The sequence below is a fragment of the Ooceraea biroi genome, chromosome 12 (genome assembly GCF_003672135.1).
Source record: "Ooceraea biroi isolate clonal line C1 chromosome 12, Obir_v5.4, whole genome shotgun sequence".
In the NCBI taxonomy this organism is placed as follows: domain Eukaryota; kingdom Metazoa; phylum Arthropoda; class Insecta; order Hymenoptera; family Formicidae; genus Ooceraea; species Ooceraea biroi.
The window spans coordinates 7,922,180-7,941,776 of record NC_039517.1 but is presented as its reverse complement, the minus strand read 5'-3'; the positions used below and the strand labels follow the sequence as shown (position 1 = coordinate 7,941,776).

Below are 19,597 nucleotides of genomic sequence, written 5' to 3'. Positions count from 1 at the left end.
CTTTTACTATCACAGTCTTCTTCTAATCTCTCTTTCTTTTTCTTTTTTCATTTCTTCAACTCTTTCTTTCCTTATATGCTTTCTTTCTCTTCCTTCATCTATCCGCAGAATATTTGCAGAGCCTGCATTACTGCGTCAGTGCATTAATATTTAACTAGACCTAAACTACTAAGCCACCAACGTAATGCATCTTTGCCCGTTAATTCAGCGGCGTCGCTGAATTCCGCGAGGCGGAATGAACGCTCAGGGAAATTATTACTGGCGGGGTCTTAATTCATCAGTGCTAGGCATGAACAAGCAAAAATTCCGCGCGACGACGCCGATACGAGTGGAATTTTCTCGTGGAGCACCGTTGCCATTCGTTCAAGATAGTTTTCCGTTTCTCTCCCGTTTCATCCCCGTCTCGTCCGCCTTTCTCGCCTCTAGCCGCGTAAACGACGTAACCACGCCGCGTTAAGAGAGCCGGCATAGTAATTCCACGTTTCATTCCACGTGTCAGGAAAATTTCTGCTACATTCTCGCGTGTCATAAATCTTGCAACGCCCGCGGACTGCAGAGGGATATTAATTAACGCGCGCGCATGTGTACAGGCGCGAATCATACGCGCGAGAACACGATAAAATATTCTCACATACGCAGGGGTCGTTGGAAAGGAGAGGTGGCATGCGGCAAATATACTAAAGTAATTACCTCTTTCGGAAGAGAAAAGCCGGCACTGTTATTTCAACGAAATTAATCGTAAATGCGCGAATTAAACGTACGCCCGCTATGAAATTACCGTTAAATGACTGTGCGCTTGACAACAAACAATCGGCTGGATACATCGGATTATTACTTGTTGTCATCGCCGCGCATTGCTAACTATTAATGCGGAATTCCGCCAATTCCGGATGCGGCGAGCCGATACGCGCCAATGATAGCCGACGCGAATCGGGATTTCTCTCGCACTTAGCGGCGCGTCGTCACGGGGGTACGCGCCACCCCCGATCGCTGGGTTTCCATCGACGAAATTGATTTTGTTCCGTGTGGATTCTGCTTATATGAATATTGACGGATATCGCGTAGTACATCGCATTCTCGGATACAAGCCCCGCTTTGAATTCTCACGCGTGCACGCGACGCGTGTCCGCCTCGGCGAGAAATTTCTATTATTCCCCAGGAATTTTCATTCGCCAGCGAGTTTCATATACCCATAACCCGCGCGCGTATTTTCTGTTTCGGGATATTCTCATTTTTCTCTCTTTTTTTCTCTTTCTCCTTTTTTTAACTGGCGAGTGCCGCTTTGACCGCGTTCCTGGACCGAGAGAAAAAAATAAAATATCGGTGGCGATGGCGGCGGCATCGGCGACGCGGGCATTCTCTGCAGCCGTTCGCGTCGGGCTTCGACCCGTTATTTATCGAGGATTGAAATTCGGAGACCGCGACGCTCTCAGGAATTTCATTAAAATTATGGTTTAGATATTGGATGCGCGGCAATGGCCGCGCGCGAAGGATCGTTTGCGGCACGTGGATCGACTGCCTCGCCATGCACGTCTCTTATGACAAAATATGCAGGATGCATCACGCAAGAGCACCTGACAATAATAGTCAATCTAGTGAAAGTTATGATCGAGTCGTAAGCCTTAGATGAAGTCATTCGAGTACTCTGCTTTGCAACTCGAAGAGATCGATACAACGCTCGTCCCGTAAGAATCTACTTGAAAATATTTCGCCGTGGTTACCAGCGGCTGCTTCGATATCGGATTTCGCGGGCGACGTGATAATAATCAGGTTAATATCACATTTATATTCCACGTGTCGCGTCGCGTTCGTACGTCCTGATTTCATATTTTGCATTTGCATCCTCCGAAACTGTCTGAGTTTGACCGACGAGCTACGCCCAGCTACGCAGAATATTTAGCCATTTATTTGCGGCTCTCAGTCAGTCGTGCGGCAGCGAAGTTATGGCTAGTGCTAGTTTCATCGGGTATACGCATTACTCTCGGTGCAAAATGGGATAACGGTACCGGGACGACGGTTGCCTCGTATTAGTCGCGAGCTCGAGTTTCCGCCGACAAGAAGATGATGGATCGCCGCTACGATGGAGCGACAACGCGCAAAATTTAAAATGCGACCGGGGAAACTTAGCGACGCGTTATATACACGTCGCCTTGATCGAGTGCCCTCGCCGAAACGGCCCGTCAATTTCTACTTGATACCGTTTGAGTGACAAATGAGGAATTTCGGCCCAGTACCCACTGAACTTTCGCGAGACCAACGCGCGATTATTACGTTAACGGAAAGTTCGGCAAGCGTAGGAAATTCCGGCGTACTTTAATTAAACGATGAACGGTATCTCTTGCGTGCACAAGTCTAAGGTTCACGATATTAAAATGAGAGACCTTATCTAGTAGACATTAAAAAGAAACTTTGTAAACGCACGCGTAATATAGTACGATTCACTTAATTTGTAATTACTATATGTAAATTCATCACGGCAGACAGACTCGTGTTCCACATTAAGAGAAATCTTGCTAATCTCGCCATAAAAGGCAAACATTACCATAAGCTTCTAAATTAAACGTTAACTCGCTGGTGCTCGCACAAGCGAGCAGACAAGCGACTAAATAAAAAGGAAAGAAGAGATAAATTAACTTCACTATTAGGGGTTACTATTAGGAGTAAAAGCACGATAAAAAGAAGCTTTCCATTATATATCTCCGCAACTTGTTCGATTTATTCCGACGGTAGCTTCCTACGGGGGGGGGGGGGCAGGGTTCCTTTCCTAATTTCCGCTATAATCGTGTTTCACGCCCTAAGAGGATCAGCCTGTATACGTGCCGGCGCTAAAGGGCGAGGGAAGTCCCGTTTGCGTCTTTACGGCGAAGAAAAATATATTTTTGCAGCAGGAGCGAGAGGGAAGAGAAAGAGGGAGAGAGGAATAGGAAGAGAGTGAGATTACTGGCGATGGTAAAAGCGACGAGGCCCCCGCGGCCATTCGCGAGAAATCCGCGTCGTTTCACTTTATCGCCCCCGTCGTCGGACCATTCTGGAAATACGAAAACCTCGCAGTGCGTTCCCCGAGGGAATCGCAGTCTCGCAGTCAGTTTCGCAGTCAATCGCCAGGGAAAAGGGTGCATGCCGGACCAAACGCGCCCCGGGATATCCTCCGCGAATCGCGTTTTAAGCGTTTTCCGTCGAGAAGTTAAAGCGTGTGCGGATGTCCAAGCGAATATATTCCCGGATATCGATCGATCGGACGCGGAAATGTCCGTAGTGTTCGGATTTGGAGGATGACTCGCGTGTCGATTTGACGCGATGAACGTCCACACGCCGGTGTGGACAAGTGGCGAAGAAAAGCTAAATCCCTGGATAACAAGAAAAGAGCACGTCATAACGTCGTAAGCGACAACGTGTCTTTGACTCGTGACGCTCTAAGAGATGAGAATTGGCCGGATATGAAATTCGAGCGATACGTGAATGTATTACTTAATATTACCGATGTAATTCTTGTTTTGTATAGCGCACACATGTGCACATACATACGTATGATTGATATGTCATCGACAAGAGGTCGCGAATCTTATCGAATAGTACCGACTAAACGGCGCGATATTAAACTTTCCAATCCCTTAATGCGCTTTTTAAAAGAGCACATTGAAATAGTTCGAGGGAACGTACTCTGTAATTCCATCGATTTGAAAAAGTATCGGCCGAAAGTTTGCGCGGAGAGGACCAAAGTTCTGCAAAAATTGCGTTTCGGCCACTCCATCGAGAGTTCTCGCTTTTATCGACTCCACTCAAGAAAGAGGAGGAAAAAAAACAAGAGGAGAAAAGAAAATCTCGTTGTGCTCGTAAATTGCTTTTCGGCTTTGCCAAGTTCCTTTTTTTTGTTAATATTCGAAGAAAGGATAAAATCGCACGAGAATTGCAAAACTTCCGGGAACTTGCAAAATGCATACGGCATGCTACGCTGATATTTTCGACGTAGCCATACATACACCCAGAACTTGGGGCAGATATAAAAAGACAAGATGAATACTTTCTTCTCGGACTTTCTCAGATAACTTGACGCAAAGTTTTAAATTAAGTGTACGGAGGTAAAATATGCTGCTAACACATTGCGTTAAGAAAATTCGTAATCCGCTGTGAAAACAGCCTATGATTAAGTAACGCATACAGCTGAAACAAAACTTTTATCAGAATTAATTACATAAATACGATTACGCAAAGAGTACAACGTATCCTAGATAAATGACTTCACGTCATCGTGATACTTGGAATATAATTTTCGGTAACGGCGGCTCGAAATAATACTAATTAACCCGAGGGTGCTTGAAGCGCGTCTCGTCGCGGAGGGCGTCGCGCAATTATCGCGATTACCGTAAGCTTCGTTTGTCGAGCCGTGAAACTTCGGAATGAAATTTTAGAAGCAACGGCAATGAAGTTAACGCACGTGGTAGTTAACTGCGCATCGCCAGTTAGGCGATTCGTGCTTGCAAGTGTTTAGAGTTACACGCGCGGCACCGAAGTGCCCTCGCCCTCACAAACGTACCCTGAACTTCCTCAGCGTATTCCGCTCCGGAACGAATTTTTCTTGCTTTATCGAATCTACCAGGCTAACTGCAACAACAAGTTCTCAAGAGTTCTTGTGCAGCCTGCAGCGGATAGTTATATCTCCACGGGGAGGGAAACATATGGAATTGGACGATTACAGGTGTAGATAATCTCTAACGGGATGCGATAATGCGATTGCATGGAATGGAAAGTCTGCTGGAATAGAGGAAAATAGCGTGTTTCTGGAAAAATCAGAATTTAACATTCTTCTCTGAAAAATCGTGTTTTCACGAAGAATAAAATAAAATTTATAATGCGTAAGGATTGGTGGTCGATTATCTACAAAATATCGTTAATGCGATTTTCCTTGCTTTGCATCGCTTTATTTTCGTTTCAGAGAACTGATGTCGTTTCAACGATAACATACGCGAGAGACGTAAGATGTTCTAGTTTAGAAATTTTGCAAAAGAAGTCTCACACCCCACGAGTAACAGAATACCATTTTATCCATCATAATCCTGTTTGCCTAAGAAACAAACACCAAGCTTATCCGATAAGAAGTCGCAAAATAGTGTGTCCCAGCCGCACAATAGCAATTTCGGGTCGCTACTGTGTTCGAATTACGCGAACGAAATGCATCGCGACGGCATCTTTTCGTTTCGCCTCAGGCGGAGGAGCGCGAGACGACTGGCAGCTTTCGGAATTATTTATAAATTCCGATATCGGGTCCCTTTAGAGACTCGCACGAGAAGTTTCGGAAGTTCGGAACTGCTTGTGACTGTTCGATGCCTGTAAGTGGTCGCAATGCGGAACGTGCATGCATGCCGACGAATATATACATGAGAATAGACTGAAGACGTTGAATTATGTCGGAAATTTTTTTCAGATTTTTAACAGAGACTGACATTTTAATTTTTGGAGAATTTTTAATCTCATGTCGCGCGAAAAATATCAAAATTACGATAAATCTTTCTTTCATATTTCTGAAATACTTTTATTTTTCTAAACTTTTTCTTTTCTTGAAATTTTTAGCAGAAATATTTTTCTATTGTAAAAAAACTGTGCCTCTTGGATGTGAAGTGAAAATTTTATTTGACAGAAAACGTTGCGAAAGTTGATGAAAGTTGACTTATGATTTTCAGATATCCGAGGTATAATATATGATACTCTGATAGTCAGAGTATCATATATTATAATACAGAGTTTTGAATCCGACAGAAATATTACATGTAATGAAAAACAGATTTCCTAGTACAAATTTTACAATTTTTGTTCTACGTTTCGAAATTATATCGCTCCTTAATATTTTTATGAGTATTACTTGGACAGTTAAAACAGCATTGGATACATCACAGACTGGTGTTAAACTGTCAGAGAAACAGTGACGAGAGCGAGAGAGAGAGAGAGAGAGAGAAAGGTGAGGAGCAATGGAAAGCACATATCACCCGGCAAAAATATGAGTGGATGGTGACACGGAAAGCAGGCGCCAATAAAAGGTATCGACGTATATTCCGCGGCCATCAACATCGCGGAGCGAAAATTCATTCCGCCGTCTCTCACGCCGGAAAGGAGGGATACCGCTATCGGAATTTGCCTGTCGAACGAATATCGCCGAACGACAGAGGCGGCTAAATAATTAATGGACGCGAGCGCGCCGATTCTGGGATTGCGAATCGTGTCGGAATTTCCCGCGCGTCGCAAATTAATGAGCCAAAAACTCACTACTTGTGATAACTTGTTTCAGCAACACGCAAGCGATTCGCAGAGAGCATCGATCGGAAATTAAAAGCGGCGGACATGAACGAGAACGCTGATACTGGCGGCTAAAAATGACAGTCGCGGTAAAAGAAGGAAAAATTTAATAGCTTCATCGTATTTCTCAAATGTATTTTTACAGTATAATCGATAATTTCGCATTTCCATTCTCGCCAGAGATTGGCACCGTGCAATGACGCGCGCGACTGATTAACCGAGAGGACAACTTTCCTCGCATTTTATGCGGACTGCGCGTTAGCCGCGAGCGATATCGCAGCCTGCTCGTCACGAATGACGATTGCGCTGGGTGAAAACGAGCCATTCTGAAGCGCGATTCCCGACGACAAAGGACAAGCAACGGCAGCAGCAGCAGCAGCAGGAGCAGACATCCTCGAAGCAATTCAACCGCAGCTTCGCAGACGAGCGAATTTTTTCCCTTTCACCGACGCGTACGAAAACGTGATGATCCATTGTCGAGAAGGGGGGAAGTCGCGCAATTCCCGACGAACTGCCGGGTCCGGGGGGTTGGCGGAGATGCGGAGGGTGCGCAGAGGGTTGAGACTGAAAGAGGAGGGGGCGAGTGCAATAACGTCGGCGCGTTAATGCTCGCGGAAATAATGTATCGGCCGTGGTAGTGTAAATTTCACCTACTACCTGGTCGATACGGCGTAAATATGCGTGAAGAGTAGGGGTGCTCAAATACAGCAGGGTGGTTTATGTGTGTGCGAGAGGCAAGAGTGCCTGAATGTGCGTGTGACGTGGAGGGAGGAGACGGCTGCAGGGGTGCGTGGTGTAATGGCCTGCTGCTGAGGGTGCATTAAGGCGGTTTATGTACGCGAGGTGGATGCGGAGTTACTTTTAACCCGCCTCCAATGCCGTGCTCTCTCATTGAATACATAGCCGAGTGTCCCGGCGCAACGGGGAGAGTTCGATAATCGACGAGGCGCTGAAAGGCGCAGGGGAGGAACGGACACGTGAGTTAACGCGAGATTAATTGCGGGATTAAGGAGTTCCGACGTGAAGTAACGCGACGAAGAAACGTGAGATTTTCGTCTCGCGATGATGATGGCTTGATGATGGAGATTACATATCGTGCATCTCAAAAATTGGGAAACGAATTATAAGCGCAGTTGCACTGAATTCAAAGCTTGAAATATTAGGTTAATAATAAATAATAAAAATTGAAATAAAAGCGTTATTTGATCTCGATATTCTCATATTTCTTTCATCAAGTTTATGATTTCAAATAGTGGTTCTTGTTTCTCTTTATTATTCTTTTTTCTTTAATAATTACTGACTATATTTTTATGTTTTTCATATTAAGAATAATTTGCAAGAATAATTTCGTCCAGTAATACATCCATAAAAGCGCAATTATCACGTTTACATAGCTATCTCGCGGCGCTATTGTACCTTCGGATTGCACCCGTTACGTATTCATGAGATTCCTTGTCTGTTTTTCGAGCTCTCTGTACACCTGCCGTGGAAAATATTCACAATCGTCCTCGTGATTAAGTCAGTAAATACGTCGTCGCAACGTCTCGTCAGATATAATTTTACGTTTTATGAAAGCAAGCATTTTATAAAAGCCGTCAAAATCCACACTCCTCGATCTCTGTCATAAATTCCCTCGTGATCGTGGCGAGAGACCGTTATTCGATTCTTTATTAAATATTATTCGACGTCTCTAAAACAGTCTGATGTCGCTCCGTGATTTTTCCACGATGTGGGAAATTAACGTTCGTGCGCGCACACGTGCGATCAATGCGGGATAAAAGGCCCGGTTAGCCGCCGCAAAAATCCATTACTATTCGCGATTAATTCGCCCGTATTCCGTTCGGTCCTACGTGCAAACTCGCGCGCAGAAATGCGTTCACGCTAATCGATTACCGGGTTTCAGAACGTGCGCGCTCATTGTCGGTACAATTACGAATGAGCGCAATATGCGGTTTCAAAGGTGGATATCGTGTTTCAAAGTGACGTTGCCGCTTTATGCGGCATACAGATATTACAAACAAATGGTTGCCGCGTTAATTAATGCAACTGATGCCTTTTGGCGCAAAGCAAGTAGTGCGAGGGCATGAGGGAGAGCGAGAGAGGAAAACGCATATTCGCATCGTTATCTATTAAAATTGTAATTAACGCATGGTAATTACAATCGACGCGTTGCGTTGGCTTACTTTCATCGCAGAGAGAGTCTTCGCGAGAATGAATGAACGCATGAGTGCGGGTACTACCAAGGTCCGGTTCCGGGTATAATACTCCCGCGGAAAATAGCAAGCAGGACGAAAGGAGCCTTTCTATTAAATCGTTAAAGCGCTTTTGTTGCGAACGACGGCACAATGGACAAAACACGGATAAGGGACGATGAATGGCGGCGATGTCATTTGCAGAGAGCGATGATGCACTCTCACGGTAGGTGCATTAAGGCGGTTTATGCACGCGAAGCAAGAGAAGCATCCACTTTCGCGAGCCACCCCCGCCATACCGTTCTTCACCACCACCCCGCGCGACCACGTCGAGTAATAAAGCTAGTAAAACGCGTTTAAATCAATAACCAAGTTAGACGCACGCCACCGAGGCGCACGACTTCCAAGTCGCGACGATTACGAGTCGATTTTTCTACACGGTTGTTCTTTGTTAAAATTCATGGACCGTATATCGAAATTACGAGATTAATTTCTGGAATCAATTTGAGTTTTTTCAGGCTGTATAACTTCTTTTCCTAACGATAAATTATGAAGGAGACCTATCGTTATTTACGGGCGCAACTCGGAGAAATAAGTACACGCGAAGACGATGAGAATGTTCGGGAGGATAGTATTTAAGGAGTAATTACACCCCTGGAGTTTCCCAAAAGTGAGGAAACTTTGTTGGTGCGTGATTCCCAGAGGAGAAGTTTGAGGGGAGATATATTTCTTCCCCGATCTGGATGTACTTTTAATACGTTTCCACGGAAATATCTGTATTTCGGAAATTCTGACATATTTCAATCGCGTTGGATCGCAACGTTCTCTTCTCTATCTTTATGTTTAAGCAATATAATAAATGACAAATCTACATTACAATAGTTGAAACACACAAGAATCTTCCTTGAAAAGTCGCATAAATTTCAATTTGCATTATCTAACGCTACCCGCAACAAATGCTTTTTTCCCTAATTCGCGACTGCGAACAGAAACACATGCAAATCTCTAGCGTGCGAGTGAACAGCGAGTTGTTAAATAATGGCATTAAATAACTGCACAACCGCCTTAAGCTTCGAACGTAACGAACGTTACGTAACGAGCTAAGGATGCAGACAGGATGCATCGCTTCAACAGATTTCAGATGCGGACGCACGTCCGCGCGACGAGCGGATGAATTATCTCCGCAAGCTTATCAAACGTGACGCGCGCGCACGTCGAATTCGTATGCATGGATCGCGCGTGTCATGCCGCTAAAGAATTATCGGTGTCTCCTTCGTCGTGCGATAAATCACGCTTCTCGGGAGGTGTGCGTTATCGAGCACGCGCGCGCGCGTATCGTTTTATCGGATCGAACCGCCCCGGTATTTCCGGCGCGGAAAGATCCACTCGGACAGCGCACAGCGGGGCTTATTCTAATTTATATCAGCGCGAATTAAAGGATTACGTAATAAACGCGCGCTGAATTATGGAGTCGGATATGAGCATTTCGATATATCGATCCGCCGGGGCATGGACCGAGCGACTGCGTTGCTCGGGCGTCTCCAACCGCACATCCCCTTCTACGCAACCCTCTATTCGCATTTGGTTAAAATTAAGCTTTTTTATATCGAGAGATACGTTTCAGAATTATGAAAAAAATATATAAATATACTTTTGTGGATCATTTTTGCATGGAGATCAATTCAGAGATCTTCTCGGCATCTCTTCGACGTTACTGATCGACTTTCGTGACGAGAATCGTGACATTAAATATAAATTATCAATAAAGTGGAATAAAAGAAATATCGATAAACATTGAAATCAAGCATTTACATTACAGAAACGGAAAATTAAAAAGAGTTTAACGTTAATGGCTTCGTGGATTAGGATGGAAAGAATTAAACACAGAAGGAAAGAGAGCTTTATCTGTTAAAAGGGCTTGTGCTTCTCTCTTTCGGCGAGCATAGATTGAAAACAAATTAAATTCTCGGGATTGAGTCGCGTCTGCGTGTAATTAATGTAAAGCGAATCCGTAATATCCTTTCGCGAAAACAGAAAATCTCATGCAATCAATCGTTATTGCGACGGCGACGAACTTCGTAAAAATGCGACGAAATTACATTTCTCCTAATTTTCGGTTTGGACAGCCGATAATGATCGATTGATTGATTAAATACGCTCCGATGCGTTTCAATGTATCGTCATCGATTTCAGCTGCGAATTCCGCGTGATAAATTTGAATGAATTTTCCATAAAATATGTATCATTTATATTTATTATTCATATTTTATATTTTATATACTATTTTTAATTAAGGCACTAGATAGTTTGACCAGTTCTTTAGACATTAATAGCTATATAATACAAATGGATATTAAATTATATTTAAATGTATCCCACTTTAAAACTCAATTTGTACTTGAATAGCCGGTACATCCAATGTTGAATATTAAATAGTTGCAACAAGTAAAAGCTTTCTTTTGGTACTCTTTTATAAAACTCGGAACTCGGCTTTTACTTCATCAAAGAACCCATCATTAAAATTAAGTTCGAGATTTCCAACAAGTTTTAAAGCTTGAAGCTTTATTTATAATATAATAATTATTATAATTCGGAATCCAATAATGCTTAAATATTTTTTCCAGATGTCAATCTGAAATTAATAAAGAAGCCCTTATCCCAGGAAAGATTTGCCCTACCCCGTAGATACGAATACTCTTCGTAATCCCCGTATACTCTTCGTAAGTCGTCGAATTAGGTCGCCGCGCGATACGAGATGATACGGATGCTCGCACGGATCGGCGCGTTTCCGGCGATGTTACGCGTGGTGTATAAAAAACCTGACGCGCGTACGAGTGGTTTATACATTCGCAATGCGTTAGTTAAGCGGGCACACGCGTTGATTCCGCGCGCGGAATTTGCCCCGGGCTCGGTCGACGCGAGCAGTAAAACGCTTGTCGCGCGTAATTTCGCGCGACCAATATTCTGATAAACTATTCGTTTGACGTATCTTGACCACCTGCTTTTTAAAGAGTTACCCCCTGTTTTTCATCATCTCACCTCGAGGACGTAGCATCGATCCGCATCGTATGGTCGGCAAAATCTCTCAGCCGCTTCCGTTTTGCACGCGCGCGGCTATCTTTTAATCTCCGCACGATAGATCTCTCACGTTAATGGATGTTCCATCGTGAGAGATCGCCTCGCACGATTTTTCGATTCGCTATTCGTTAATCCACGCCCGATCCCACGATTACACGCACGAAATATTTTAAAGGGCGCGGTGAAGAAAAACGCTCGTATGCCGTTCCGTGCTATAAGTCTTTAGGTATACTCGTATATACACTATGTATTAATATATCAGATCGTGTAATAAATAATTTCGGATTCTTCAAATCAATGCACTTCCCGAGAGATAGTGGAGGCATGAAAGATGTCAAACAGAAAATTACGTAGCATTTACAGAAGCTTGATTATGCAAACTGTCTCGGTCCAAAAAATCCGGAATAGGTATTCATTATACAACACGATCATATATATATTTCACGAATGATAAATTATCTGGATACTCAAGCAGCGTGCGACACGCGTACTGCCAGGATATTCCATTACGCTGTTAACGCTCCCCCGTGATAGAATTTAGCGACATAGTTAGACACTCTTATCCTAACGTTCGCCGTCAAAGAGAGACGCGCCACCGCTCCCGTTCTCCGTGGCGTGGCTTAAATTCTAGGGTGCCTGGGAGAAAGGCACGAACTTCCCACGACGTGGCTCAACCCTCTGTGTAACGCGTCACGTTCTTGAGGGGTGCGACTCCTTAAAGATCCGTGAGATTTGAATCTTTTTAGATTTGAGATGAGATCCGCGACGTGAGAAGAGCGCGAGAAATAAAAATGGGAACCGATAACGATGGATTCACATAAATTGAAATCCTAAAAGCGAGATCCTAAAAGATTACGTTTAAGTACATTAAGTATTCGTCGGTTTGTTACTTGACAATCGTAACTCGCACAGATAACCGTCGAGTTTCGAGGGCCTTTGCGCTCGCAGCATTCGATGCGGGCCCGCAGTTAAATCTCAAGATAATTCCGCGGATTATTCATTACTCTCTCTCGCCTTCCCGTGGGATCCGTGGAAACTTTCCGTAGTAAAATTCAGCACGGAAGCGGATACGAGGGCGACGGCCGGTACTGGCGAAACAAGGGGAAACGGAAACGCGCGAACAGAGGAAGAGAGAGCGAGTTTCGTCGCGCTTCTCACGAGGCACGGGGGAGAAGACGGGGGAGCGAAAGGTAAAAGAGAACGACAAGGAGATTCTTTCTTCGAGAGTGGCTGGTTAAGAAGTTTTACGAGTTACCGGAATCCGCGGCGTGCCGAAAGATCGCTCAATTTCACGTGCCCTTTCGCTTCGACGTTCTACGAGTGACGCGCTTCACTCGCTCGCGAATCGAGACGAGGAGGATCGCCACCTCGAACGTCGCACGAACGTCAGTGATGTTTGCAGAAGTGCTTGTGCATCTCTGATTAAGGTCATTCGCGTCTCGAACGGGTACTTCCGTTCCTCGGAACGGAAGAATTTTATCACGAAGAGCGCGAATCACCAGCGCGAAGAACGGGTTTACGCTCGTTCGAAGCTGCGATCGATCCTGACGCGATCGTTCGCGGATCTTTATTTGATCCCGAGCAGAGCCGCGCCTAAGAAATTTCCCGCGTTTCGCAGAGCGAACAGAGAATTCGGTCAATCCGCCGATAAAGTTCGCGCGCATAAACGCGCTACCTGGATTCCCCGTTCCGTTACACTAAATGAAACTGAGTTCCACGGAAACAGAAGCGTGATCGCAAAGTATCGACCCTGTGCGTCGGCTTTGCCCATTAATCGCGCGAAGGATTTATTCGGATTGCATGCATTACGGACCGTTGCGTTAGTTTTAATCGAGTTCATTCAACGTGCGCACCGCACGCCGTTCTCTCGTTTATCTAAATCAAATTTTTTCAAGCGGATTTATTCACGCAAGTAATGACATTTCATTTCGGTTGATTCGAATTAATTGAATTCCTTCGTCTAGCGCGCGTTATAATGCATAACAATATTTCACTCTCATTAATCCAAATTAAACAATACTTCCGCTGCGAACAATCGGGGACCGGAATTAAAAGGAAAGAGAAAAAGGCCAATTTGCCTCGGCCTTCTCTGACACGGCGAAGAGGCGTGATACCGCAGGCGTGATAATAAGCACGAGATCGTCGATCACGGGGAAACGCTGTCGCAGTTTAAGGCAATTAACGTGTCGGCATCGTCATCGCGCGGCATCTAATTCCTTTTTTTCGCCACTAAAAACAGCTAACGGGAAACGGGAAATCCCTTTCGAGTGTTCGCAATTCGATTTTCCCTATGTGCAGCCGCGCCGCGCGGCCGCAAAATGTTATTTTCGCTCGCGTCCGCTCGCGCGCGAACCGCTTGCGACCTGCATTCCTGTCTCTGGTCACGCGAATTCACGTTTAATGAAAAAATACCTCGAACACCTATGTGCGAAGGCTGTATATTCCGATAACGGCGATAAACAAGGAATACTTTACAGGTTTACGAGCGGGGGGAAGGCAGGGGAGAACACGGGAATCGACGTGTGTCGTTACACCGAAACGTTACAGCGAGGCTGTCAAACGTTCCGCGAAAAATTCGGTGAATTACGCGAGATTTCAGCGACGCGCGAAATGCGCGACTGACATATGATATTTTTCGTCGATTCCGTCGACGCGCGACGAAATTTTCCACGGAAATCCCGGAAAGCCGGTGATCACAGTCGGAAAAGTCGGAACACGAGTGACGATTAAGCGAGATCAATCGCGAGATGATCTGGGGAGTGTCCCGAAGTGATCGCGGAATTGGAGGTCTCGCTGCTGGAGTAGTGACAATTTAACGTAACTCACGAACTTTCAGTGAATTATCAAGGATGGTAAAATAATCGCTCGTTCAAACAGAGTCTCTGTTAGCGTGCAGCAACGTTTCCCATTGTGCCAACTAATAACTGCGTTTCCTGTTTCCCAACTGGTGCAACTGTGCTCACGTCAAACGAGAAGATAAATTTATCCTTACGACAAAAGAGAGACAGAGAAGCAGAAAGGGCAGTAAACAGATAAAACAGAGGAAGAAAATTCTAAAAGATGAGATGCGTTAGCGGTGCTTATTCTCATGATGCAGTCCATGCGGTCGGCAATTTTTCTCTCTGTTTCTCTCTTTTTTCTCCATGAATTGTTTATATTAACTACATCTCTCTTTCTCTCCTGACGGCAACATCAAACACGTTAAAATGCATCTCTCTTGCGGCAAACCGTCGCTCGAGTAGTCACGCGGTACTCGCGGCCGACGAGATGTTCAAAACCGGGTTATCGAGTTCGCTCTAGTTTTTGACGCGGCAAACGGACCGTGGGGACGGCGGGCTTATTTCCGCCATGCGCGTGTTTTATTCGACGGCACGCGAAGGGATCGTGAAACGATCGTGGAGATCGAAGGAATGGGCGAAGGGAAAGGGCTGGCGAAGGCCTCAACCCCGAGCGTAAACCGGGGAGTGATTTCGCGGGATACGTTCCTTTGAAGGTAAATAACCGGCAAGGCGCCGAAGGTATCGACGAGCGAGATCGTAAAAGCGTGTGGAAATACGAGCACCGTAAATACAGCGTCCCGAACGAAGCGGAGTAATGCCACGGTACCTTTAATAAATTGTGCCGAAAGTCGCGAGGGGATGGGACGCAACAGCTCGAGATTATTGACAGATAATCCATCCTCGAGTTGATCGAGTTAATCGTTAAGTTAGCAGACGATTCAACGACAAACGCACGCTCCGAAACGCTGTAAATTTCATGTGACAAACATGAAGTTCAAGAGTGATGAGAGCGGAATATTGATGGAATATTGACGGGATCATAAGCGGGCTATCGGCGCCTTTAATAAATGATGTAATTAATTTGCAGCTATAACGACTATCACAGAAATTATTTATTGTATTAATTTATTTGACCCAGAGGGCAGCATGAATTCCAGCGGTCGCCCACTGAAACCGCACCCGTTCCTATCCGCATAAATTAAAGGACGCGTTAAATTTCCAGAATATTGCGTGAATGATCAATTCCCGATACCGCGATCCGATCAATAAAAATTTCGAATTCCACGAGCGCTGAGCTCTCTCGCGACTCGTTAAATCTCCCTTCACTTTACTGCCAGTGAAAGTTTCTTACGGTAATTCATTACCTCTTTCGGAAAGTTTTGGGTGCCGCAGGAGATCGGCGTGTCATAAATCGCGAGTGGAGAAGCAATTGGAATGATAAAAATGATGGAGCAACCGTCGCGACGGCCGATAGAGAGGAGAGAAAATTAGAAGCGGACAAGAGCGCGCTGCCTCCGACATTAATTAATCATCCACGCGAAAGAGTGGCCGAGTTACTCGGTAGTCTGATGAATTATCGCTACCTGAGGAGTCGGGCTCGGGCAATAAACGACTTCGCCATATCTGCCTACGATAATTCTCTTTATTTGCGCCGCAGGCAGCAGCAATTCGCTAACGATGTCGGTTGAATCGCACGGCGTTATTAACGGCAATTTATCGCGACGAGCGAAACGTTTAATTCGCGAATGTCAGTGGCGCGTGATTCCATTCTCGCTCTTTAAAGAAACCATGACACCGCACGCTATGTTTCACCGACCGCGCGCGCGAAACACGGCTGATTAGTGATAATGAGAAAAGGTCATAGACTGCAGTGCGGCCGCAGTACGATGATGTTTGATATGCGAGTGTCATTAAGGGACTCGGACTTGTTGGAACTTGCATTCACATCCCACATCTCGCGCCACGGGCGCTCTGATTCAGAGCCTCGTTTGAATAATACGAAGATTGCCTGCGCGATATTATCGTACTTACATTTCAGACTCGATTAGGAAACGCAGCGGGATTAATTTCCGTCACCTAATTTTGGTGTAAGCATCATTAAGACGTAACAAGGAAGTGAATCTTCAGCTGCGAGCTTAACCATGGATAATTTTGCTGTTCAATTTAATTAATTAGAACAGAAATGTGACTTTTAACGGTATTTCAAGAGTAATACGATTTAATGAAAAGACAGGAGATAAGAATGCTAAATGAATATTGCGTGGCGAACACGAGAGCATACGTGCGTTAATGAAGAATTTAATCTACGGAATGTTCGGGAAAGCCGGCAAACGCGCGAGAAAAATTTCATACCTCCATTTGCATTATTAAACGTGACAGTGAAGAGGAAGATAGAGCAGACAGAACGGCTGTAATAATCACGGCACGAAATCCGAACTGCAGAATGGAGAGTATAGACATATCGATATGTCATAACACCTGCTACCACAACGTGCAATTATCGACATGGCGAGAGTACAGTTCTCTCGTTGGCGCGCTTTATAGAAGAACCAAGAGCAGCAAATACCGAATAATACTTGAAACGCAAAACGAAACCCAAAGCGATTTAACGAAAGATGTTGCAATGAGCGCTCGTAGATACTCATTCGCGTATCGATATACGCGATAATCAAAACGTGACCAGCCGCCCGAATGAGAGCTTTGCCTTGCGTTTTTACTCGCGCGCGAATCAACGTTCATCGATCGCTCTCTCACATGGCGCGAACTGCTGTCGAATCGGAAATCACTTAATTAATATCAGAACATCAGTAGAATAATCACAACTAATACATCTAATATTAACTCATGAATAAACGAGAAATTTAATGTTTATGCAAGAAGTGAGAAGGATATTTCTCTTCTCCATGCAGTGCATTAATATTATTCCTAATTAACATTATCTAACCTAATAATGGAGATAATAATTATTATATAAATACAAGCATCAATTTAAAAGCACTGAATACTCAAGTTGAGAATTACATGTATTCTGGCATAGATATTATCTGACAATCTCGGGTGAGATTGTCAGGCGTGATTACCTACATCGGCTTTAATCTTTTACTCTACAGTCGCGTGCACATTGTCAAGGAAAGAACGCAATACGCACGCGACCGAGCTTTCCAGCACGAATCATCTCTCACGTACATTGTTGCCCTCGAAGATCCCGGCCAGCATGATAGTCGTCGCCAGCTGAAGCGTGTCACGTGCTAGACCCAAGCGAGACGGTTCCCCCTGACCGTGCCCAGGAGAGAAAAGGCGCTCCCCGCCGAACTTTTTCACTGAGACGCTCGTTTTTCACAGAGGATGGTCGTCGAACCGCGGGGAAACGAGAGGAAAGATAGACGGACGCGAGAGGGTCAACCGCGCTGGAAGAAGAGGAATTACCAGGCGTAGGCAGAAGAGATTAGCAGAGAAAAAAACAAGAGAGAGACAGAGAAAGAGAGATAGAAAGTGCGTGCGTCCGATCGTGCGTGATCGCTTGACAAGCACGTTGGAGCGGATCGCGAAGCGGGTTGACACCTTCAGGGAGGAGATCGCGCGCAGAACTGACACCTCACGCGCGCGGTCCAGCTACCCTCAGCATCCAGCGGTGCTGGCGGCGGCAGCAGCAGCGGCGGCCGAGAGGGATGAAGCCGAGCACGCGCGAAATTCCGCCTCCCTTCCTTCCTCCTGCACCCTTCCCGCTCACCCCGTCTCGTCGCGATGGGTTGCAGTCACCCACCCGACCCTCTGGCCCACCCTCTCGTGCTCCTCATGCACCTCGTCGTCCTCATCCACCGCGGTTCTTCTCTCCTCGGTCAACCTCTGCTGCTCTGCCGCTTGGCACTCCACTCTCTCGTTTCGTGTCGAGTTCGCGCCATCGTCCACGGAATTCGACTTAACCCTCCACCTTGTTCCGCCTACACCCTCTCCTCCCGCCCGCCGCGTTCTATATTAACCCTTTTATCCCGAAAGTAGAACTACGGACGTAGCGACGTCGCGCGGTTTTTCTCGGTTTGTGGGACGCGAACGCGTAATTTTGACCGACGCGTAGTCACCGTCACGTCAAACCAGCGAATTTAATCCGAATGAGAATTAACTGGAGCTCCGATATAGAACGAATCTGCCGCTCTTTTTTTCTTCATTTGTCTTTTGTTACTGTTCGATGTGGGAAAATCATCTCAGAGTTTTTCGCGAATTTAACTGCACTTTAATACAGGTTTAGTTCACGTTAATGTGCTCTTTAAATCGAGAATATCTAAAGAGAGATAGAGAGCATAAGATTAGCCATAGGATAAAAAACAAAATTGTGTCCACGTTTTTGGACACTACGTTACATGATAATTTCGCACGGGCAATTCGCGAGTTTTTAAGCTTCCTCCATATCCGCTCCATTTAGTCCGCCTTTCCACGACTCATTCCGCCTTAATTAGCGAACTCATTGCAGACCCGGAAAGAGTTTGAGAAAGCGAAATTACAGAGAAGACCTGCAACTATTATATTTACCCTCACCACTTGGCTCGCCGCATGATTGTTTGCGGTGCTCAGTAATTTTTTCTTAATGAGGGTCGTTACTGCGACATGACATAATTAATCGCGGAAAACACATTCGCTAATATTGATAACAAATATTTGCATTGAATACACAGTGCAGCTCTTGGTAACGTCGACTAACAATAATTACGAACGCGCTACGCCACGGAAATTTCTGATGCAATTTTTGAAACGTTTTGCCCCGAGCAAAATGAAGTAAATTTATTTTAATTTCTTGCCTCTACGTCGCCGGCTATTACTCGCCGGAGTACCACGACATTTATTACGACCTCTTTGCAATTGTCCAAAGCGAACGCGCGAACCGCCCGAGCGAGCAAATTCTCCGCGCCAAGTAATTACACCGCACAATTGCGCGAATATTGCACTTCGGTAGGGGACGAAGAAAAAAACAAGAATTTCGTGTCGTGCTTTTTGTAGGATGAAAATTTAATTTCCGTCGCGGTATTTGACGAGCGTACCTTAACGGTGCCTAGCCGCATAAATTGAGACAGATGAAAATTCCGCGCGCAATCACAACCGTGATCATAAGATCATGCTGCGATGGAACCTTCATGATTCCGTCAATGAACGCTCGAGGTGTCGCGATTTCGATCAATAACTTCAATTGCGAAGAGAATGCGCGTCACGTTACGAATTAACATCACATAATTGCGAGTTAAAGAACAGCATCAGTAGTCACCGCGA

At 45.3% G+C, this 19,597-nt stretch overlaps 1 protein-coding gene across 3 annotated transcripts in view; it reads right to left on the bottom strand.

Annotated features, from left to right (window-relative positions):
- The window catches only part of LOC105284248 (Down syndrome cell adhesion molecule-like protein Dscam2), a 144,530-nt gene extending 126,588 nt beyond the window's left edge, over window positions 1-17,942 (bottom strand). For 2 of the 3 annotated variants that reach the window (XM_011347611.2, XM_011347610.2), the window contains exon 1: window positions 17,525-17,941. The gene's annotated coding sequence lies outside the window, so the exon portion shown is untranslated. Of the gene's footprint in view, window positions 1-17,524 lie in introns of all 3 variants that reach the window. The other variant, XM_011347612.3, reaches the window with a different exon arrangement.
- Between the last annotated feature and the right edge of the window lie 1,655 nt (window positions 17,943-19,597).